General features: G+C 34.8%; 1 pseudogene; it reads right to left on the bottom strand.

Moving 5' to 3' along the window:
• Positions 1 to 3,836, bottom strand: part of LOC112319269 (brain mitochondrial carrier protein 1 pseudogene) — a 183,224-nt pseudogene extending 179,388 nt beyond the window's left edge.
• Positions 3,837 to 25,074: the final 21,238 nt, after the last annotated feature.

The raw sequence follows: 25,074 nt of genomic DNA, 5'->3' as shown, positions 1-25,074 counted from the left end.
TCAGAACTAAACAGTAGAGACAGAACGGCGGAGAAGAGACAACTGAAGAAAGGAATGCTTTAAATTTGTCTATATAAATCCTAAAAAGATTCCAAGCAGCCCTTGCATGGACCTTACCAGAATTTACACAACAAATGACTTGAGAACAGAACTACAGTACATAATACCACTCAGGTTTCAAATTAGCCTCTGGATAGCAACAAACAGAGCAGGCCACAATAGCACAGAGAAGTCTCTGATTATTAAGTTAACATTTGAGCCACAGCCCATAAAGTAGTCAGAAGGTGTATTCAGAACCTGAATCTGTTGACTACCAGCTGAAATAGAAAATTTAAATAGGAACCAGAGGCTCAGAACATAATATTTGAAATACCTGCAATGCAATCCAAAATTAACCACTGTACCAAAATTCAGAAAATCTCAACCAGAATGAAAAAGATCATCAAGAAACACAAACACTGAGATGGCACAAATGTTGGACTTACATGACAATGACTTTAAAGCAGCTCAGATAGACATGCCCCAGTAAGCAATTATAAACATTGTTGAAAAACAGAGAGTCTCAGGAAATGAATAGAAGATACAATGAATGAAAATTGTTAAAACAAAAAAAATTAAAAATAATTAAAAATTACTGAATGGACTCAATAGCAAAATGAGAATGAGAAATTTAAAATATTTTAATAGATATGATTCAATATGAACAATAAAGAAAGAAAATGCATTGAAAAAAAGAAATGAACATCTCAGTGATCTATAAGCCAATAACATAATAAAGTCCTCAAATACTTAGAAATTTAGCAACATACTTCTAAAGGATCTATGTGTCAAGGAGAAATTTTCAAAGAAACCTTAATTTATTCAACTGAATGAAAATTAAAACACAACATATCAAAATCTATGAGATGCAACTAAAGCAAGGGATTAAAAGAAATTTTAATTCCTTGCACTACATGTTTATATTAGGAGATGATTTTTTCAAATAAATAATCTAAGTTTTCACTTTGTTGAAGTACAAAGTGAAGAGCAAAACAAACTTCATGCAAAAGGAGAGGCAGAATATATGTAAGAGCGATGTCCGTAACACTGAAAACAAAAGCAATAAGGAATATTAACAAACAAAAAGTTGTTTTTTGAAAACACTGTGCTTTTTAAAGATTTTATTTATTTATTTTTTAGAGAGAATGGAAGGGAGGGAGAAATAGAGGGAGAGAAAAATCAATGTGTGGTTGCCTCTCGTGCACCCCCTACTGGGGACCTGGCCTGCAACCCAGGCGTGTGCCCTGACGGGGAATCAAACCAGCGACCCTTTGGTTCACAGGCCCGCACTCCATCCACTGAGCTACACCAGCCAGGCCTGAAAATATTAAGTTTTAAGTATCTAGCAAAATAATTAATAAAAATAAAATGGTAAAAGACATAGTCACCAATATCAGAAAAGAAATAAAGGCTATTGTTAGGTAGGATAGATAGCAAACTGAGGCAGGGAGGAGGAGGGAGACCTGTCTCACCCACTGACTCAGCAGTCCTGAGCCTGGTCGGATAATATTGCCAGGTGTAAACAACCACCACAGGAAACACCATGCTAACACGGGAAGAGAGCAGTCCTTGAAACTCTATGTATCGTCTCCACTATCTGGGAAAGAAAGCCTTTGAAACTGTGCTTTCACCCCAAGACCTGAAAGGTGGGAGAGAGCCCACGTTGCCCATAGGAAGATGCCCATAAAACAACTTTGGTTAGTTGCCTACCTCTGGTCACTATCTGTTTTACAAGGGAGTCCCCAATTCTTATTGAAAGAGCCCATAAATAACTTTAGGTAGCTGCCCCAACGTTAATTAACTACTTCTTGCCATGTATCTGTTTTACAAGAAGATGAACAAATGGAGTCTGGAGCAAGATAAGGGTTTGGGCTAACAGACACCCCCACCCACATACCTAAGTTTGGGTATATTTGCCACCCTGGCAGGAAAGCTGGCACCACCTTTGCCTGTCAATCAATATGCAACTTCTTCACACCCATCCTGCCAACTTTATAAGTCCTCAGAATAAAGCACTCTTTCTCTTGGCTCTCTGGCTGCCTTGACTCAGGCCACACAGATGTCTGCTTGCCACCCTGACCTTCCACCCTTACTTTTGCTTCCCTTACTCTGCTTTGCCCATGCCTTTCTCCACCCACCTCAGCTAGGCCCTTTCTCTTCCATGAGACTGGATCACCAATAAACCCTGTGTGCATGTTAATAAATTTGCTGATCTGTAATTCTTTACTTCGTTGGCAAGAAGAACCCAGTTTCTGGGAGCTTCCTCCACAACATTATTATTATAGACTCTACTGACATTAAAAGGATAATAATAAAATAGTACAAACAACTTAAAAAGAACCCATACATTTAACAACTTAGATGAATGATCTTCTATTTCTTAGAAGATATAAACCACCAAAATACATTTAAGAAGAAACAGATAACTTTAATAGTCCTATATATATTAAATACACTAAATTTATAGTTAAAAACCTTTAAAGGGAGAAATTCCAGGCCCATGTAGTTTTACTGGTGAGTTCTATAAAACATTTAAAGAAGAAATAAAATTAATTCTATACAATCTCTAGGCGTTATGCTAAATGCAAAAGAAAAGCCAATTTCAAAAGATCACATGTGGTATAGGTCCATTTATGACATTCTTGAAAAGATGAAATTATGTTATTGCAGAACAGATTGGTGGTTACCAGCCTAAGATTTTGCTTACAGACAATCCTAAAGAATTCACACAAAAAAACTATTAGAGGTGATAAAAAATGTACCAAAGTTGCATGATACAAGATTAACACACAAAAGTCAGTTGTGTTTCTTTACTGCAGCAATGTATATCCCAAAAAGGAAATTTAAGATGCAATTTCATTTAAAATAGTATGTAAAATAATCAAAATTTTAGGACTAAATCTAGCCATGGAGGTGAAAGACTTGTACACTATCAACCATAAAATATTACTGAAATCAAGAAGACCTAAATAAATAGGAAAACATTTCATGTTCATGAAGAGAAACACCAAAAGAACAGGCAACAAAATAAATGTAGATAAATTGGACTTTATCAAAATTAAGAACTTTGGCATATCAAAGAATACTATCAAGAAAACGAAAAGACAACTTACGAATGGGAGAAATATTTGCAAATTATATATCTGGTAAGGAATTAAAATTCAGAATATATAAAGAACTCCTACAACTAAAAACAAAACAAAACAATTAAAAAATGGGCCATGGACTTGAATAGATATTTCTAGGAAGATATACAAATGGCCAATGAATATATGAAAAATATGCTCAACATCATTAGTAATTAGATAAATGCAGATCAAAATCTTCATGAGATACCACTCTATACCTCTATGATGGATATAATTTAAAAAAATGGAACATAACAATATTGATGAGCATTTGGAATAACTAGAACCCTTGTGCATTACCCATGGGAATGTAAAATGGTACATACACTGTGAAAAATAATACAGTGCTTCCTCAAAATATAGATGCATATGCATATGCATGTTTATATATAAAGATACAAATATCATTTTAGCAATAAATCCAAAGTAATGGAAAGCGAATCAAAGGTCATTGCCACCAATTCAAGGCCAACACCAGTGTCCAGTTTGGGGTGGAGTAAAGAGGGAGACTACGAGGAGGGAACCCCAAAAACCCCAGGATTACCTTCTGGAGGGCTTCCCCTGATGGGCGATTGTTCTAGGAATCCATCTGTACCAGCCCACATTGTGAGAGTCTGTGTTCAGCTTCAGTGAGTGTTTTCTGAAGATTATTTCAACGCGTTTGCCCATTTCATGCTAATGCCCCTGCCCACACAGTGCTGAGCGTTCAGCAGTTTTGACCAAAAAACAGCATGACCCTGGTGCCCCACCCTTCCTAGTCACCTGATCTCACCCTGCACAAATTTTGTTTTTGTTTTTGTTTCCCTAGATGAAAAATGTCCTCAAAGGGAGACATTTTGTTAATTTAGAAGAGATGAAACAAAAAATGCCAGAAGCATTGACAAGCATCAGAATCACCACATTGAAAAACTATTTTGAGCAGTGGAGAAAAACATCTTGATAGGTGCATAGCATCAAATGGAGAGTACTTTGAAGTTGACTTAAATTTAAAGGTGAAAGAATAAATACACAATTTTTAATAAATAAATTCTGGGGGGGGGTTTGGTCCTTCCTCATACTCAGTGGAAAAAAGGTCAGTTATGCTATAACATGGCAGCAGAATAGCACACCTGTAGTAAGCTCAGGGGAGACAGCCCAGGTGTTACAGCTCCAGTGTTACAGCTGTGGTCTGGGGCTTCAGCTGTGCTCCACTCCCATGAGGCAGAGTTGCCCTGCTCTGGAGAGACTCCTCCAGCCAATGTGGCTGGTCCAGCTGGGGAAATACACTCTTGGATGAAAATTAAAATTCACTCCACCAAGAAAGAGGGGATTCTAAGATATACAGAAGAATGCCCAGTGCCGATCCCTGTGATGGGTTTATTTTTTTTGCAAATTTCAGTATTCTAAATCCTCACAGTTTCTTTGGTCCAAGTAGCACCATACTGATTGGTTGGAATGAAGCCACTCTGATTGATTGGTGAAAATGCAAATGATGACATAGCTGCACAACTCCTATTAAATGAGAAGTCTCAGTCCCATTGGTTGAATTGCGACCCCAGGAGCTCTCTTATAAGGTCGACTCGGAGGGATAGAGCATAGTGCAGGAGGCTTGGCAGCCCATTCTGTGTTTTTTCCTTGAAATGCAGCATGTGAGAGGACAAGAAGATTTCTAGACTCTGGTTATGAATGTGAGCCCAATTAACCACAAGGAGTAATTTTCAGCAGGTTATATACTTCTTGGTGTCAACAGGCCTCAAACTGACATTTGTATAATAATATTTATAGCAGTATTATTTACAAAAGCCAGACTGGGAAAAATCATGTGTGCATCAACGGAAGAAAGGATAAATAAAATGTCACACACAAACACACACTGGAATATAAAGTGTGAATAGACCTTGAAATATTATTTTTAGTGAAATAAGCCAGACACAAAAGGACAAATATTCTATAATTCCATTTATATGAGGTCCTAGAATAGTCAAATTCGTAGACACAAAAAGTAGAATAGTGGTCCCAGGGACTGGTGGGAAGGGGAAGGGGGAATTATTGTTTAATGAGTGCAGAGGGTTTTGTGGGGATGATGAGAAAATTTTAGGTATAGATAGTGGTGATAGTTATAAAACTTTGTGAACAACAAAAAACCCCCCAAAACTTTGTGAACATATTTAATATACTTACAAGTGGTTAAAGTGATAAATATTCTGTAATGCATATATAAAAATAACTCTTTACATAGCAGAGTTTTAAATTAATTTACTTTCCAAAATAATATTTCTTCACTATATTTATAGGACATGTAAATGTGCATGTATATGTATATGTATATGTGTGTGTGTGTGTATAAATTTGGTGGTACTAAATTCCCTTTAGTAACCTACTTCTAATTTGGATCGCTGCTGTGTAGATTTTTTGTGAAGTAAGGTTTAAATTTTAAATCATGAAAGGATAAAACTAAAAAATCTGACTGTCTTGACTGATGTCTAGATTTTTAAAAATTATGCTCGTTAATAATTCATTTATGATTATCCCGTAGCAACTTCAGTTATGTGAACAATGTTGTCTGTGTGTCGTTTCTATTTATTTCCAATTTTTGAAAGAAATGTTGGCAACAATAATTATTTTAAAGAATGGAAGCTTCATTTTGCCACAGGGAATGGGATAAAACAGCAGAAAATTTGCATTTTCTTTGAAATGTCCAAATTACAAATTCTGGGTGGATTTTAATTTTGGTTGCTAAAGTTTGCCAGTCTTTTCTGGATGAGATGTATGATTGCAATTTATTTGAGTCCTTTTCTTCATTGAAAATGTGGAGACCAAGTTTTCCAATTTAAAAGTCTAAGGTTTTTTTCCTTAGTGATAATAGTAACTAGTATTAATTTAGTAGTATCAGTGGCCCCACAGATGGTAATAACTTGTACTGAAGGAATTCAAATGAGGCCAGGTTCCACCACAAATATGACACATATAAAGTACAACAATTTAGTATACCAAATATCATTGAAATGGTTCACTACCATTGAACTTTAACTTCCTCTCAAACCTCAGTGTCTCTCAGTGTTTAATTTACATGGATTCCAGAACCTCTCTGCATGGGTTTAACTCTTAGCCTCTACCATCTATTAGCTATGGAAGCCTAAGCAAGACACTCGCCCTATTTGTGCCTCAGTTTCCTTGACCGTAAAATGGGGATAATAATAGTATCTAGCTCATGGAATTGTGATGAGGCTCCAATGTAAAGCATTTAAAACTGTACTTGCACAGAGTTAACATATAAATCGGTAGTTAACTTTTCCAGGAGGTACATATCTCTCTGCTCAATGTTAATATGCCAAATAGTTGTAAGCGCAAATTAAAAAATTAATATTTTAGATTATTAACACTTCATTCATTGCTTGCACTTAGAAAGCTTTATCCCCTTTACTATTGTTTTGAAAGACTGAAACATAGCAAACAAGTTCTTAGTCGAGTCAGATTTCTTTCGTTCTTTCTCAATCAAGCCAGAGTTAATAGGACCAAAGAAACTCAAACAATGGTTGTCACCCTTTTTTTTCTGTCCCCCAAACAGGTGACCATAACAAAATCCCATTAGTAAAAGAGGCTCGGGAAAGCAATATTCTGTGTGACAATGGGAGAAAAGATAATGGGATAGGGTTTTATAACTAATTCTTTGTTTCATTGGCAACAGTATGTTTATAGTTTTAAAGTTTTTCAGGTGAGTCAGATTTTTCTCCCCACCTCTTTATCCATCCTACCTAGATCAGAGCCACAGTAATAAAAAGAGATTGAACAGTAAATTCGCTGTTCTCTCTACATTTGAGCATGTGTCATTGTTATTTTTGACATTGGACTGCTACAATAGAGCTACATCAAAAAATCAGTGAGGTGGTGTCATAGGCAGAATAACGACTTCCGAAGATGCCCTCGTCCTAATCCCCAATAGTATGAATATGTTACCTTTCATGGCATAGGGGGCCCCACAGATAAGATTAAAATTAAGGACATTGAGACAGGGAGATTATTCTGGATTACCTGGTAGGCTCAATCTAATCACACAAGTCATTTAAAGTGGAGAATCTTCCTGAATGTGGTCAGAAAGAGATGTGACAGCATAAGAAGGGTCAGGCACAAAGGGACGCAATGTCTCTGGCTTTGAAGAGAGAAGAAGACGGGTCACCAGGCAAGGAGTGCAGGCATCGTCTAAAAGCTGAAAGAGGTGAGGCACGGATTCGCTCCGGGGACCTGCAGACAGCAGCACAGTCCCGCTGACACCTCGGTTTTAGTCCAGTTAGATGCACGCACATTTTTGATTTACAGAACCATACAGAAGGAACTTGTGTTGGTTTAAGCCATTAATTTTATGATAAGTTTGTATAGCAGCAAAGAAGACTAACGCAAATGGTGGTAAAATTTTTGCTTTGACCACTCTTTCTTAAGAAGTATCAGAGAGCTGCAAAACTTTTATTTACTTGACCTGAAGTATAGGCATTGAGTATATTACAAATGAAAATTATTTGTAAGTCAGTAACACCCATTCTTTCACAATTAAGCAGTTTGAATGTTCTCATGATGTTAGCCACTTCAAGTTCACTAAAAATGTCCCTAATAAAACAGATACAATCACCTAGCTCCCTGCAAATAACGCAGAACAAATGAACAAATAGTCTCAACTTTTTAGTTTCCAAAGCAAGATAAATATGATTTAGCATTTTCTTCCTAAGCACCTTAAACTTCATGTAATATAGTATTCCAAACACAATGAAAAAGTCAAATTTTAGATAAGATTTGCTTACTAGTTTTTCACACTTTGAATATAACAATCTCTCACAATCTTGAATGTAATAATCAAATAGCATATGCCTGGATTAGATAAAAATAGTTTAGAAATGTTATGCACTTATGGTTCCTAAAGATAAGAAATTGATTTATGGACCATAACTAAAATGAGAATATAAAAGTATATAAATATATAATATATTACTTTGGGGGGATTTCATAGTTTTGGCCCAAAGGAAATGTGCACTTACAAGCAAATGTGCAGCTTCTCTACTGAGTGGTCTTCATGGGCAGATCTGCTGGACGCCCAGGGTCCCGTGAAGTGGTCGATGGGGTCGGGGAAGATGAACACACATGTACACACAGACATCAATGAACAAGCAGCACTTCAGTTGAGGTTATAGTAGTAAAATTGGAGAGGGGTAGAAGAAACATGTGAAAAATTTTAAAACATTAAAATGATTAATCCAGAGGATATTATGCTCTTTTTATATAATTCTTTTTTTCAGAAAAAAATTACCTCTTTGACCCTGAGGAGTGACACAGAAAAAAATTGTAAGTACATGTAGTATATAAATCTTAGTAAGCAATGAGCCATTATAATGGTTCATCTTCTTGATGTATGTTTTTAATACTTTTTTGTAAATATAGAAATAAATAACAAAGAATTCCCTGGTGATCATTGCAATAAAATTTTGTGATGTGGGAATTGTCACCAATATTGTAGTTTATTTATAACTCATTCATTGGGTCAGTCAGGATCTAATCAGGAGACAGAAGCCATATCAGTTTCTTGAACAGAGAGAGTTTAAATAAAGGTTTGTTAACATAGGTGTTTGGAAGGTGGAGAGCTTGTAGAAAGCCTATTTTAATTTACGTTCTTCCTGGAATCAAGCATAAGCACTGTCAACCCTCAGATCACTATGCTTGCTGAGAGAACACTTTATTATGTAAAGTCCAAAGGGATAAGGTGGGGAGGAAATAGCTGCAAAACATATGGGAATCAAAACATGCCCTCAAATACTAAACAACATCAACACTTAAAATGTGAAGAGAAGAAAACATAGCAATGGAAGTATCACGTCACAGAATAACTCACTGGGGGAATCAAGACTTACAAATTATTGGTCCTGGCCAGGAAGTTCGGTAGGCTAGAGGCTTGTCCCTGCAGGCCTACTTGTGGGTTCTATACCCTGTCAGGGCACGTACAGGAATCAACTAATGAATGCGTAGGTAGATGGAACAGCCCACCTCTCTCTCTCTCAAATGAATTAATCATTAAAAATTTCCTACCCCTATCTGCCCTCTTTCTAATGTTCCTTTTATGTTGCTATTGAAAATATTAATATGTGCATTTGTGCTACTTATTCTCTGTACCTTTCACCCCTCTCTCCCCCTCCCACTCCCCTATTGATAACCCTCCATGTGATCTCCATTTCTGTGGTTCTGTTCCTGTTCTAGTTGTTTGCTTAGTTTGCTTTTGGTTTTTGTTTTAGGTGTGGTTGTTAGTAACTATAAGTTTGATGTTATTTTTACTGCTCATATTTTTTATCTTCTTTTTCTTAGATAAATCCCTTTAACATTTCATATAATAAGGGGTAGGTAGAAAATAGACAGGGGGAGGGTAAGAATAGTATAGGAAATGTAGAAGTCAAAGAACTTATAAGTATGACCCATAGAAATGAACTATAGGTGGGGGAATGTGAGAGGGAGGGGGTGGGCAGGATGCAGTGGAGTGAAGGGGGGTAAATGGGACAACTGTAATAGCATAATCAATACATATATTTAAAAAATAAAAATAAAATCTTAAAAAAAGAAAATATTAATATGTGTATGAATCATCACAAAAGGAAACAATTAGTCCTTTTTAATTCATTATTTCAAGATGTGTTTATCAAATACCTACTAGTTCTCAGGACAGCATTAGGGACCAGCAAGGGAGTTTTTAACATGGAGCCCATACCTTACAAAGCTTTGATTCTATGGTCAGGGTTATATAATATTCATTATACATTGCACTAATAAATAAAGCTAATAAAAACCTTATCAAGTAAAGATATGCTTCCCTGAGAATGTACCAAGTCTTTGGAGGTGAGGAGGAGAGGGGCAAGCATCATTTACATGTTTTATTTATTGAGAAGTAAACAGGGAATTGTGAAAAACTTTTTCCAGTTTCTCATTTGATAGATTGACACTGAAAGCAAGGAGAGTTTTTTAAAAATATCATGACTTGGGATTTTCACTTAATTATGGAAATTCCAAATATGTGTTAAAAATGAGAGTCAGTCTCTAGAGGTTTTGCCAACTTAAAGTTATTGAAAATCTTCTGGCAAAAATACACCATATTTCCCAAATTTAAAAAATACACATTTTTCACATGTACCATATCTTAAATTGGGATTTGCCTTAAAAGTGTTTGATATATTTATCATCTCCATGGTACATCTATAGTCAATAGATTCCCAGAATATAAAAATCATTGTACATGAATGAGAACCAAATAATTCTTTTCAAATAAATTTAAAACAAATGGCTTTCTTTTAAAAATGATAACAAAATATAAATTATATATCTATAGCCAGAAAAATAATCAAGCGTTTTAAAACTTTAATCTTTTAAATCTTTAATGATTGTGAATCAAATAAGATTCTCAGTAAGAAGATTATAATATATATATATATATATCCAATAAACAAGATCAAAACAGATACATCTCTGCAAATGACAGTAAGTTTTGCAAAAGGATTAAAGGCATCATCTTTTTTCTTTTATTAACTTATATTGCAATGGAAAATAAAAGTAATTTGTACAAAACTGATTAAGCAATTTCTTACATCAGCCAATAGTTCCATTATTAGAGACTGATCTGATTTAAATATTGGGCTAAAGTATTGGCAGCATTGTGAAAATGGAATAGTCCACAAGTAACAATTAATGATGTGTTCTTAATGCCACTTGTAGATTATAAATCAAGTGTAGAAAACCAGAAATGTCTTTATCTTGATTTGTAAACAGAGGAATCAACGGAACTCATTTGGTTTTGCACACAGTTCCACCATCTAAATTTAAAATACGACTTCGGTGGAAACTCTGAGTCTTTATCTACATCTGGGCTCAATTCTCAGAAAACTAGCAGCTGGCCGACTCAGTCTTTCGTGTCACCTCTGATTTCCTCCACACATGCTGTCCACGCGTGTTTGTTTTTCTAGGGAGAATACATATGGCAAGAAACAGAACGGTTTCTACAACCTAGAAAGACCCTAAACATTCTGACTTTTGGGGTGCTGATACCTAACTAACCTTTGGAAAGACGCACTGCAAAACTGCTCAGAAAACAAAAGAAAGGAAAAGAGAAACATGACTTATACGGCTGACCTAAATTCTTACTATGTGCTAGGTGCAAATTGAAATCCTCAAAATAGCAGTATATAATTCTCCTTAAGGATGAGGAGACAGGATTAGAAATTTTAAATTCACTTAGACAGTGTTGAATCTGAGGTTTAAACTCAAGTACCATCAAAAGATCAGCTACGAAATCCTACAAATTCTTCACAATGCACCTGTCTAGAGTACGCACGCTTCCTTTCAAATATTCTACAAATAATCCTGTAATAGAGATTATTTCTATTGCATATTCTCTTTCTCACTCTAAGTAAAGTATACCTTTGTTTCTTCAAAGAGCTAATCTACTCCAATAAAACACTGGGGACATTTTTTTAAGTAAAAAAATAAATTCAAAATATTTTTTATTGTAAATAAGTAAGTTTATTGTAGAAACTGGCATAAAAATCATTTCTAGGCCAGTTTCTCCTACAGTTTGTACAGAGACCTAAATAATATTATTTTATAGAATAAGTTTTATAGAAAATTTAAAAAGCTGTTTGCCTACATGAAAATGTTTAGTATATTCTTTATTCTCTAGTGTAAGAATAATTTTAATATTGATGTTGGGCCCTACACTAGACCTGTTAAATTAGAATCTTTCTTTTTTGTTTTAAGGCAGTGGTTTGGGAAGCAGGCTCTGATGTTTATAAAGCACCCCAGGTCTTTGGAATGCACAGCCAGGACTAACGCACTCCCTGGATCGGTGGCCCAGCTTTGAGGAACAGTTAGAGGAAGATGGAATAAAGGGATAGATGCTTGCATGTAGTTTAAATTTGGGGCTAGTTCATTGGGCATAATGTTTATGAAAACAAAAAGAATAATTTCAATTTTAAATTAGTATATTATAATTTATACACTTTGACCACACTTATAAGAGTATTGAATCAGTCTATCCGTACTTTTGTTATATGAGCTCATCCAAGTTGATGTTCACTTGAGTTCTTTTTCACTAATAAACCCATCAATGAGATATTTTCTCCTCTTACTAATAATTCCAATGTTTTTTTATCATAGGCAGATTTTTACAATAAAAATAAATAAGCCAAATGTTATGACAAAACAAACATTTTTAAATTATTTTATTTGTGGTTTCATATGGCACACACAAGTCCACCCTCCTCTGTCTTCTGTGCTTTCTGAAATTTGGATACAACTTGTTTCCAACAACAACAAAAGAAAACATGTTTTTCCCGCTTGTGTCACCCAGTCCCTCAACCATGGCGTTGTACTGTTTAAATCCATAGAGAACAAACATTCTTGGTTTCAGTTTTGAAGCATTGGACTTCATCAGAACCAACATTTTTCTTAAGGAGATGGGACTGGTGTACGAACCTCAGGCACAGTTACTAGTGTCCCTGAGACCGATGGCCCACTGGCTCAGAATTGACCATGCTCTTTTCTTTTCGATCTGATAATAGCTTCAATAGGCTTTTATCATCACTGCGAACTCTTCCTCTTCTTCTCCTTCTCCTCCTTTTTCTTGTTCTCCTCCTCCTCTCCCTCCTCCCCCTGTTCCCCCTTTCCCCTCCTCCCCCTGTTCCCCCTTTTCCTCCTTCTCTTCCTCCTTCTTTTTTACTCTTGATTATAGTTGTTTCTCCCTGTATTAGGTTATTAACTTTCTGAGGAAACAAACATCTACCCAACACCTGGCACACAGCCTAGTACATGATATTCAATACCTGTTGCACTCCAGAGTGCACACAAATGAAATTAAAAAAATCATATTTGTTTCTTAATTGTTCCACTGGACTAATCAAATACATTCAGGCCTGTAGTGAAGGTCATCTGGCTATACACAGTTCTGCTCAGTTACATGTAGTGAAGGTCATCTGGCTATACACAGTTCTGCTCAGTTACAGATTTTCCTTCTTTTTTGACTTGTCATTATTTTGTTTAGTATAAGATTTCATAACTTGGATGAGAATAATTAGATACCCTTTCATTGTGTTAAGAGTTTATAGTCTGTTCAGTGTCCCATTCTTAATCTAATTATTTTTCATTATTATTTCAAGGAAAACAAAAAATATAAGCATTCAAGCCAAAAAATGCAACTGTTAGCTATTTTTTTAAAAAAAATCTAAGGCTGCTTATTTATTCTTTGTTACATAAAAAAGTTAAACTGATAAGTCAATGAATACAGAAATTTAGTGAAAATGTTTATACCAAGAAATTGTTTTTGACTCAGAAATTCAGTTTTCTTAATTCTGGAGAAAAGGATAAACATTATCAGAGATATATAAGGACTAAAGCAATATTCTACCTGTGGGCTCAAGTTGGAAATATTTCTCAAAGGTAGACTGACCATTAAAAAGTCCACTTAATTGTGGAATTAAAATAGGTTTTGTGAATATAATTAAAAACTATTCAAATGTTTAAAATATATTGTAAGAGGAGATGTTATTTGAAAAACCCAATAATTTAATTAAAAATCTTATTTTAAATGTAACATTAGACTAACAAGAATAGGAAACAGATATGAAATACAGGGATGATAATAGCCTCAAATAAAAAATGAAATAAGAATCAGATAATAAGTGAAAGAATAGTACAATGCACTTTCAAACACAGTAACAAAGAATAAAAACAAAACACATTAACTTCTATATTACTCTTAATAAACTTTTAAAAAGAAACAAGAAAAACGTAGCTCATAAAATAAAAGATACAAAACACAGGGAACAAAAAGAGAGTATACAAATCATGAGTTTAGATAAGTATATATAAGTTTATATAAGTAAAAATTGGTAAATCTGTTACCACAATATATACAAATGTTTTCATTTCTCTACCAAACACAGAGACTCTTAGATTGGATCAAAAAAACTAGCCATATTCTTTTTAAAATAAACATATCTGAAATAAGTTATATGGAAAGTTTAAAATATTGTTGAAATATACATGAAGAACACACACAATAAAATAAAATAGAAATCTCAAGAGGAATTGCTGGTAAAGTAGAATTGAAGAAAAATAAACAAGGATGAGATTTTTTAAATATTTTACATAAAATCTATAAATATGCCTATGATCGTGATAAAATATTATGCATAATATAATATTAAAATTTAACAAAAACATTTAGAAATATAAGAAATATTAGTAGGAACAAAGCAGCAATGCACAGAACAAGTAGGTAAAAATAAAGAAAAATCTAAAGGACTAAACACAGGAAATTAAATTTTCCAAAATAAGGAAATCTTATACAAAGAACCTTTGGAGGAAATAGGATGTTATACAATATTTATAAAATAATATTAAAAACACTTTACATATATAAACAGAAGGTATAGTCATAAATTTTCTCAAAATCAAATTCATAGTCTTAAATATTTTTGGTATTAAAAAATACCAGGAGATAGATAATAAAAATATGAAATGGAAAGCTATAAGAAAAAGAAAGAATGAATAAGCATAAGTGAATAAATGAATTAAAAATAAAATAGTTAAATATATAAGTAATTTGAGAACACAGACTGAACAAAAATAAGTTTACAATAATATACAATAATATGTATAATTTATTGTATAACTTTGTACAATAACATGTACAAACAAATTAATATAACTGGAGAAAAATAAGATAATAGAACTGAGAAAAGGTATAAAGTATAGAATTTAAAATTACCAAAAAGTACTATGTGCATTGTCATAAACACGCATAATTTATATAGAAAATATTCATAAAATTATGAATATTTATACATAAATATTCATAAAAATTAAAATTTAACAGACACTTATTCTGCAGTCATTTTAGTAGTCACCCTGTCATTGTAACGGTGTAAATAGTAATCATAATAAATCGGACAGGGAGGTAAAGATTTAATATTTCAAATACACTTGGGTAAGTATTTTACTGGAGAAAAGGCAACAGAAAGACATAGAATTATGTATCTGCACATTGTTTTTTTTCTCTTGAAGACTCACAGTAATATTGAAACCTTTTTTCAAGTAAAGAATATTGAGAATAAATAAAATTTTAAATAACAAAACAAAATAGAAAATAAACAGAATTATGTCTTTTTCAAAAATTTAAATGTAACCTTTGAAATAATAATATTATTTCCATTTTCCAATAGACATGACTGACTTTTTTTTTAAGATTTTATTTATTTAATTTTTAGAGAGAGGGGAAGGGAAGGAGACAAAGAAGGAGAGAAACATCAATGTGTGGTTGCCCCTCACATGCCCCCAACTGGCCCGCAACTCAGGCATGTGCCTTGACTGGGAATTGAACCAGCAACTCTTTGGTTTGCAGGCCCGCACTCAATCCACTGAGCCACACCAGCCAGGGTGACATGACTGCCTTTTTCAGGGCTTATGCTCAGGTCAACAACCCATGCTATACAACCACTGAGTGAGATCTATTACACACCAAAGTGTGTATTCAACCATGAGGAGATTTGGACCCTGGGAGTTTTGCAGCCAGAATTCTATCACTAGATAGCCAAGATAACAATAATAAATTAAATTTTGACCTAATGTGGCAAAAATATAGGACCATACTGTACCAGATGAAACTTAGGATGACCAGAAAAAGGGAGAGTAATGGGGGGGGCGGAAATGGGAGCAACCATAATTGAACAATAAAACAAACAAACAAATCACATACTTTAAAAGGCATTGTAACACGGGTTTGAAGATTGCTTCTGAACTTCCACAATGAATTCACTAGTCTTTATTTTTTATTGCTATTCTGTTACAGTTGCCCCAATTTTTCCCTCTTTGCCCTCCTCCTCCCAACCCACCCCCTGCTCCTGTAGTCAGTCCCCACACTGTTGTCCATGTCCAAGGGTCATTCATACATATGCTTTGACTAGTTTTTTTCCCCTTCTTTCCACCATTATCTCTCTCCCTGCCGCCCCCCCAGCCATTGTCATGTCTGTTCCATGTTTGTATGTCTCTGGTTCTATTTGGCTCATTAGTTTATTTTGTTCATTAGATTCCTCTTATATGTGAGATCATATGGTATTTGTCTTTCACCCACTGACTTATTTCACTTAGCATAATCTCTAGTTTCATCTATGCTGTCACAAAAGGAAGAAGTTCCTTCTTTCTTTCTGCTGTGTAGTATTCCATTTTGTAAACATACCAGTTTTTTGATTGACTCATCTAGTCTTTAAATACATATGTTCTAATCTTCTTTAAAACATCTGATTTAAAGTTTTAATTTCCAATATTATCTTCATGAATGAAGAAATATTGAACATTTGAATGGAGATTTTCATACCTCCCATGTTTTCAATTTATGAGGTATTTTAGATTTCCTGAAAGTGATATATAGTATGTGAGGAAGGTATACAGATGCCAAACCTCTGTCTGCAGAGACAACTTTTTCAGGCGATGGAAACAGAAACAGAACTTACTAAGAGGTTTCCAGGCCTGAAGTCTAAAGAGTTGGGTTGAAATTTGACCTCTGTAGAACTGAAACCACTAGGTAATATTTAAAAGCAAAATGTGGGCTTTAAATAACATTCCAGAAGCGGACTATAGAAATGGAAACAACTCTGGGTGTCTGGGCAAGACACTTGAAGTCTAAAACAAATGGTAAATCCCAATCAAGTCAAGCATGGGACCAAGAATAAAAATATAATGACACTGCATTGTTATTGTGGAAAGTGAGTTTTTCTTAAGTCTTTAATCTCTGGGAAGTCTGTTTATTTTTTGTTTTAGAAACATACTATAGGCATAGCATATTGTATAGGGGGGTTTTCCCCCTCTAAAGTGAGGTCTTTTTATGTTTCAAGAACATAAATCATCGCTTCCTTTTCAAAAAATATTTTAAAACTCATATCATAAGTACATTTTGCTGAATATAGAAATAATTATCAGCTACTCCAAGGTTACTCTCTTATGTAAGCCTTCTTTTAACTCACCTCCCTCATTACTCTGCCCCACTTGTGAAGTCAAAATTTCACAGCTGTAGTACATTTAATTATGCTGACACAAACCTCACTCTTCCCTTTTTGTTCCTCTTCTATTGAGTTGTATTTGTATTTAAAGATACAGAAAATTAGAGTTGGAAACAGCTTTAAAGTTACCCCTGTAATGTTTTATCATTAATAATCCATAAGTTCTACCAGAACTGATGAATGACAGAGAAGGAGAAAAATCAAATAAGCTGATCGAAAGTAACTTTGATTTTCCCCTTTCTCTTCTCACAGGTGCTACACACTTGGAGAGTTGAGCCTCTTTCTTGCTGAGTCTCTTCTCACTGCCATCTGTACGAAAGACGCAGCATCTCCACACTGGGCTCTTGGCTTCACGTGAAACTTCCTCAGGGACCTGGCTTTTTGTTTGTCTTAATAACGGCTCCCTGGCCTTGGGACTCATACTCATATCCAAAGGAAGTGATCATGGAATGTTACGGACTGAATTTTTGTGCCCTCCTAAAATGCTTGGGTTGAAGCCCTCACCCCCATGTGGTGGTATTTGGAAATGCGGAATTTAAGAGGTTCTGAGGTTTAGATGAGGTCATGAGAGTAGAGCCCCCATAAAGGGATTAGTGCCCTTAAAAGAAGAGGAGGAGAGGCCACAGCTCTGTCTCTCTCTCTCCACTATTGAGCACACCATAAGGAGAAGCTGTCTGCAAGCCAGAAAGAGAGTCCTCACCAGGAACTTAATATGTCAGCACCTTGATCTTGGACTTCCCAGACCCCAAAACTGAGAAATCAATGTGTTGTTTAAGCCACTCAGGCATCGTATTTTGTTGCAGCAGCCTGAACTGACTAACGCATGGAACAATTAGTCTTCCCTCAGTGCCAGCACAGAACATTTCTTCTCACCCAGCTTGGGCACCCTGAATGTCTCTTTCCGTCGCTGCCTGGGAAACTGAGGGACTATTAAGTGGGGCCTGGTTGTCATTCTGCACGTGTCCATCCCATTACTCTTCCACTCCAAACACCACCAATTAAGTATGTCCAATAGACATGACTGTACATATGAAATGCAAACCAAGAAAGATTAACATAAATCTTAAATTGCTATTTTTATTAGTATGGAATATAATACAATTATGGAAATGGAGTCATAAATCGGATTGTGGAGATCACCGCTGCTGCAATACTTTTATCCACAGCTGAGGAAATAGAATATGAAAAAGATTCATAGCTTCCCCAAATTTGTGGAGTCAGGGTAGAAATGGGCACAGGAATCACACCATCAATCTGTGCTACTCAGCCCTTTTTATGCTATAAATGACTATTTTTATTGTATAAAATGCCAAGAAAAAGGCTAAGATAAATTTTTTAAGTTATACACACATATATATGCCCCATTCTGTCTTCTGAGGTTTTGGAAACATTGATATCACCATGAATGCTTAATATTTTGCCACAAGCTATGATTAGAGCATGACAAATCAAAGCCATAATAGTAACCATAGCTCTTGTTCTTCCAATTTAAATTGTCCTCTCCTAAACCGAAAATCTTCCACATCAATTGAAGTAAATATCAGACAGACATGCTTATTATGCAATTGGGGTTGGAGAGGTAAACAAGGCAAGACATGCCTTAAGCATAAGACACCCACCCCACTTGGAAAGATTGACAGCTGCTTAAAATCTGTCAGTGGGAAATATGTCAGGAACATTTATAAGATGCTGTAATCAGAAACAAGGATCTTACAATTAAACAAAGGATGTAAAATCATTTCCTTTGGAAAGAATCAAGAAAGATGTCATGCAAGAGGTCTCAAATTAGAATCTAGACAGAAAGAGACAGAGGAAGACAGGGGAAATGAGGGAACCCCTATGAGCAAAGAAATATGTAGAGGTGGAGAATACAGGACTTTTCCAGTGAGCAGTGACTGGGTCAGCACTGCAGAATATAATGGAGAATGGATTGGGGGGTAGTTAGACAAGGAACTGAAAAGGCAGGTCAGAGCCAGCCAGATCATAGAGGGCTTATAGTTGCATGCTAAGAAGTTTGTTTTAATTTAGTAGACAAAGGAGCCAAGAAATATGATTCTTAGCAGAAAAATGATCAGGTCTCTGTTAATTACAACATTACAAAATAAAAACAAGTAATAATAACAATAAAACATTTTCAAATATTCTCCTTCCTACTTTTTATTTAGACATTCAGAACTTGAGTAATACAAATTATCACCAGTTATCAGTGAAACCTTATCACCAGAGTTATCCTTTCATGGTGATTTGTTTAATCTTTTCAAAATCTACTGATGCTTTCACTTGTTGGCTACCAAGATTCTGGCTCTGGCTCCAGTCCTCACTTAACAACGTCTTGGCTGCCCTTCTCCATTCATCCATCACATGCTTAAAAGTCCATCCAAAATTCTGCAGTACATCTCACTTTTTCCATTTCTTGTAATACTCGTGTTACATTGGCCTCTTGTACACCTGAAAATTAGATTCAAGTAATTTCTGGTTCTGACGCTTCAAGCACTTTATACCTTTGTGCTTACAGTGAGCCCTTCAAAGCCCTGGTGGCACCTTCTTGCTGAGACTGGATTTAGGGTGATTTCACAGTCAAGGTTCAGCCTGATCACACATGGTAAGAACAAGGATGATCCTGGGCTTGTCTGTGAAGTTGAGTTAAAGGATATCAGGGTGTTAATCTGATTTATTATTCCTAAAACTTATCTCTATATTACCTGTCTTCCACCCCCCTAAATATTTTTTATAAATTTTAGGCCACCTTATCCAATTATTTAGTGTTATGATGGTAACAGCTAAAAATTGAAAATGTTTTAATTTCAAAGAAAGATAACATTTATCTGAAATGTGTAAATCCCTATTTCAATAGAAAAATTCCTATTTCCATAGATAAATGCCTCTTTTTTAAGAAGAACAAAAGGTTTTAATAACTTTGTAGGTATTTTAATATATCTGTTATTTATGTTACTTTTTAATAAATATGATGTTATTCTTTTATTTTTTTAATTTTATTGTTGTTCAAGTACAGTTTTCTGCCTTCTCCCCCACCTCTCCCCACCACCCCAGGCATCTCCACCTTCCTCCCCTGATTCCACCCCACCTTGCTTTTGTCCATGTGTCCTTCTTAAAACCTACCTGTTATTTCCCTCTCTCCCCCTACTTCCCCACCCTACATTTCATCTCTAAACACTTATCAGAAATGGCTCTCTCAGCAACCTTGCGTTCAATAATTTTAAAGATCAGAAGACATTTTAGAGAGGAAAATACTGAGATACAGGGAAGATGTATTTTATGTTTGTTTGTGAAGGTAATTGCAAATCTAGTATAGAAACTCAAACATCCCAACCCTTAGTCTACTGAGAAAGTTGTAACGCTGATTTATAAATCAGCTAGAAAGAAATTATGATTTTTCTCCTGTATTGGAAATAACTTGGCTTCCAGCTGAAAAGTCAATTATATCCTATCAATTAACTCAAGAACAGAAAAGCTTCTCTAAGACCTGGCTGGCCTAGTACTAAGAAGGAATCCAGATTTGGGTCAAGAAATCTCTTATGAAAATGAACTAGCTTCAGTAGCCACTGTACAACCCTATCATTTGCTTAAGCCACCTTGCCCTAAATTCTTGATTTAGTAAATACTACATAGACATGATATATGTTAGCTTTTTCTACTAAGAAAAATAGTTTCACTCAGTTTAGAAAATAATTTCAGTCTGTCCTTTTATAAAATGCTGTAAGTAGAAATCAATCACTTTTCTTTGTACTTTACTATCATTTTTACACAACTTTTTTCAATGCCATTATAAAGTTTTCTTTAATTTCTGAACATTATAAAAATAACTCAAGAATATTGTTATATCTGTATTAAAATCATTAGTCTTCCACTTTTTGGAAACTTGCCTGAATTTTTGGTATTACCTTCATTGATAAATAATTGTGTAAATAGTAATGCACAAGAATAATAAAAATGTATTATTTATAAAGTAAATTGGAGGTAACTGGTTTTATGGAACAAGGTCTGGCTTTGGAACTGGGGAGACTGAAGCTTGGCCACTTGCTATTTCTAGGGTTTAGGCAAGTTACTTGAAATGTCTTTACATGAAAGGTGGACTACTGAATGACAAGAATATTGTAAATATGTAATATTATGGATATATTAGTAATTTCCTAGTTCAAGGATGGCTCATATTATGTGCTCAAAAATACTAGTTTTCTTTCTCCTTCCCTTGGATGGAAGAACATTGCACCACCATAGTGAAGCTTTTCATTAGGACCTCGTGATTTCACTGGAAGAGACCATTCTTAGTTTCAACAGTTCAAGTGTTCACAAATTAATGAAGAAAGAATTAGTCCATTTATTTCTTCCTCATTGCAAAAGCATTTTGCCAACATGGATCTAAAAATGTTTTAAAGCATACTATATTTTCCTCAGCCAACTAGGACAGCATTTATGGGGATGTCTTTCATATTTTACTTTATTTAAAACCCCAACTCAGGTTGCTTTTCTCATTAATCCAAAAAGAGCTGTTACCTGATTATATGTGTAGCATGTTCTTGAATAAACATTCATGGCCTAATATTTTTTTCTAATTTAATCTTTATTGTATTTTTTACATTACCATTTGGTCCTCTTATACCACCCCACCCCCTGCAATCACTACACTATTGTCCGTGTCAATGAGTCCTTTTTTCCTTTTTGTTCAATCCCTCAACCCTCTAACCACCCCCCCACTAGCTGTCATCTGCTCTCCATCTATGAGTCTGTCTCTGTTTTGCTTGTTAAATCAGTTTGTTCATTAGATTCCACATATGAGTGAAATCACATTGGACTTGTCTTTCTCTGATTGGCCTATTTTCACTTAGCATGATGTTCTCCAGGTCTATCCATACTGTCCCAAAGGGAAAAATTCTCTTCTTTTTTATGGCTGAGTAGAATTCCATTGTGTAAATGTCCCACGGTTGTTGTATATACTCATCTATTGATGGACACGGGCCGCTTCCATATCTTGGTGATTGTAAATAACACTATAATGAACACAGGTGTGCTTATGCTCTTTAGAATTACTGTTTTGGGTTCCTCCAGGTATATCCCTAGAATTGGAATCACTGGTTCAAAATGCAAATCCATTTTTACTTTTTGAGGTATCTTCATACTGCTTCCCACTGTGGCTGCACCAATCTGCATTCCCACTAACAGTGCAAAAAGATTCTTCCTTCTCTACTTTTTTTTAAGAATATTTTATGTCATGTTTCAAAACTGTCTCACAGACTCCCCTAGAAGAAAGATTTAATGTTAAATGAAAATTTAAGGTTAAAACTAAAGTTAAACATCAATGCAACTTACTAAGACAGACAAATTATAAAGGAAGTGAAAAGAGGAAAACAGAAGAGAAAAAAGTAGACTAAAGAGCTCAAGAGAAAAGTGAAATAAATCAGGAGAAAGTTAGTTAAATGGTTGGATATTCATTAAATATTGAACTATTTAACTATCTCACAAAATTAGACCTAGAGATTAATCCAAGTTTTAAATATATTAATCTGAATGTATATTTGACTTTGATCCAGGCTGATTCAATGTGTCATTTGAAGAACCCAACATAAACATGTAAAATAAAACCATGTGAACAAGAAGGATCTGTGGTGTGTGTATGACTTTTTTTTTTTTTTTCATTAAACAAATTTTATTTAGATAGGAAAATAAACTTCTTTCTTTGTAAAATAATACAAGACTTTTGTTTTCCATCACATTTTGAAAATAGCTAGTTTTCTTACAGAAATTCTTTTTTTTTTTTTTTTTATTGTTATGCAATTACAGTTGTATGCCTTTTCTCCCCATCCCTCTACCCCACCCCAGGTGAACCCACCTCCCTCCCCCCTCTCCACCCTCCCCCTTGGTTTTAATTTGCTCATATTTGGACATACTCTGTGATAAGTTCTAAACATCAAGGACCTTCTTTACCTGAAAATCATTAAAAGAAATAGAAGATTCAGAAGAGGCAGAAAAGCCTAACATATTGGAAAAGGTATTATACATGTTCTTTTAAAAAATACATTCCTGTAATATATAATCAGATCTAAATTTTGGATCTGAATTCTAAGTCAATTGCTTATTACCACAGTAAATGTTATCCCCATTCTATAAACTCTGTTTCCTTGTTACAATAATTCCTCCCCACTGCCTTGTTTATCAGAGTGCCTGACCCAAATGGGCACTGTAGAAATGGTAGGGATAATATGATTGAATAGAAGTTACACAGAGGAAGTTTGGGGTTCAATAAAATTAGGGAAAAAAAACATGCCTAAGGGTTAACATTCTCCATAATGAAATTAAGACTAGGGTTATGGGCTGAATTTCATTCTTCCCAAATCCACATTTTGAACTCTTTATCCCCAGTACCTCAGAATGTGACTATAGTTAGAGATCAGATCTTTAAAGAAGTAAAACAAGGTCATTATAGAGGGCCCTAATCCAACATAACTGGTGTCCTTATAAGAAGAGGAGATGAGGTAAACAGACAAAAAGGAGAGACTATTTGAAGACACCAAAAGAACATTGGATGGAAGAACATTCCACAAAGAGAACTCAGAAAAAAAAAAACAACCTGCCAACACCTTGAGCCTCCAGAATAATGAGAAAACTAATTTCTACTGGTGAAGCCACCCAGCCTGGGGTACTTTATATGGCAGTCCTAGCGAACTAGTATAACCAGATCTCTTTGCTGAGCTTGTTTTATGCAATCGGAAAAATAAAAGTATAAGATGCTTTAGTTCCCCTCCAATTCTGAGGTGGATAAGATCTGTTAAAAAAGAAATGCTGTGGGGGGGGGGGGGGAAGTTTGTTATATGCCTGTTAATGTCTCTTTCATTTCTAATTTTCTGGGATTCTGTTGACTTTCTCTCACTCCCCACTTCCATTTCCTTAAATTTCCCTACTTAATCTTATAGTTTGTACTTACTGTGCTCTACTCTTGGTTGACTCTCATAATGTAATAGATATCATCATCAAAATAGATAAATGCTAAAGTTTATTTTTCATGAGATCAAGCCACAAACTCTGTACTATGGTATCTATTATCTATGTACTAATATTTACTTACTCACTAGACGACCAATTTGTCGAGATAGAGGCCATTGTACATATTTTGTTTTTCCTAGAGAACTGAATGCAGTACTTAGCATGAACCTCCTAGTCCACTTATCAATAATTAATAAACCAAAGTTAATGTGATGTGTCTATTAGCATTTCAGTGTCATCCTTTCCCCGGAGTTCTTAAAGCTACAATACTTGGGACGAGCATACTCAGGAGTCACAACATTGAGTGCACCGGGAAGGAAGGTACTTAATGAATACTTACTTCAGTTTCTCCATTTGCAAAATAAAAAACCATAAACACAGAGAATAGCAAATCCTAGAGAGTATTGAATAGTCTAATACACATATTTTACTACTGAGGCTTGTCCCCCACTTTACTTTATTCCACTTGGCATTTTTCTCTTCTCCTATTTTACATTTGTCCCTGTAGCAATTCCTACTTTCCTACTTTTTTACTTTCATCATCCTCTCTTGAACCAAAGGAATAAATACTGGAAAAAATGGGGAAAATAAAGAAAATAGAAATAATTTTGTAATGCAACAGTCTAATATTTGCACAAGCATATAGAAAAGTTTTGCCATAAGCACATTAAAGCCTTTGTAAATACTTCTATAGTTATTCAATTGAAATAATATGTACTAAGTTTCAACTACATGCAAATCAGACTCCCACTTACAAGACAGAGCACTTATAATGGAGTAATGGGAAGGCAAAGTCCACTATAGGAACCATTATAAAAAAAAAAACAAAAAAACCCCACCTTGATCTATTTCTTGAA

The sequence above is a fragment of the Desmodus rotundus genome, chromosome 11, assembly GCF_022682495.2.
Source record: "Desmodus rotundus isolate HL8 chromosome 11, HLdesRot8A.1, whole genome shotgun sequence".
NCBI classification, from domain to species: Eukaryota; Metazoa; Chordata; class Mammalia; order Chiroptera; family Phyllostomidae; genus Desmodus; species Desmodus rotundus.
This window is presented reverse-complemented; position numbering and strand designations above follow the sequence as displayed.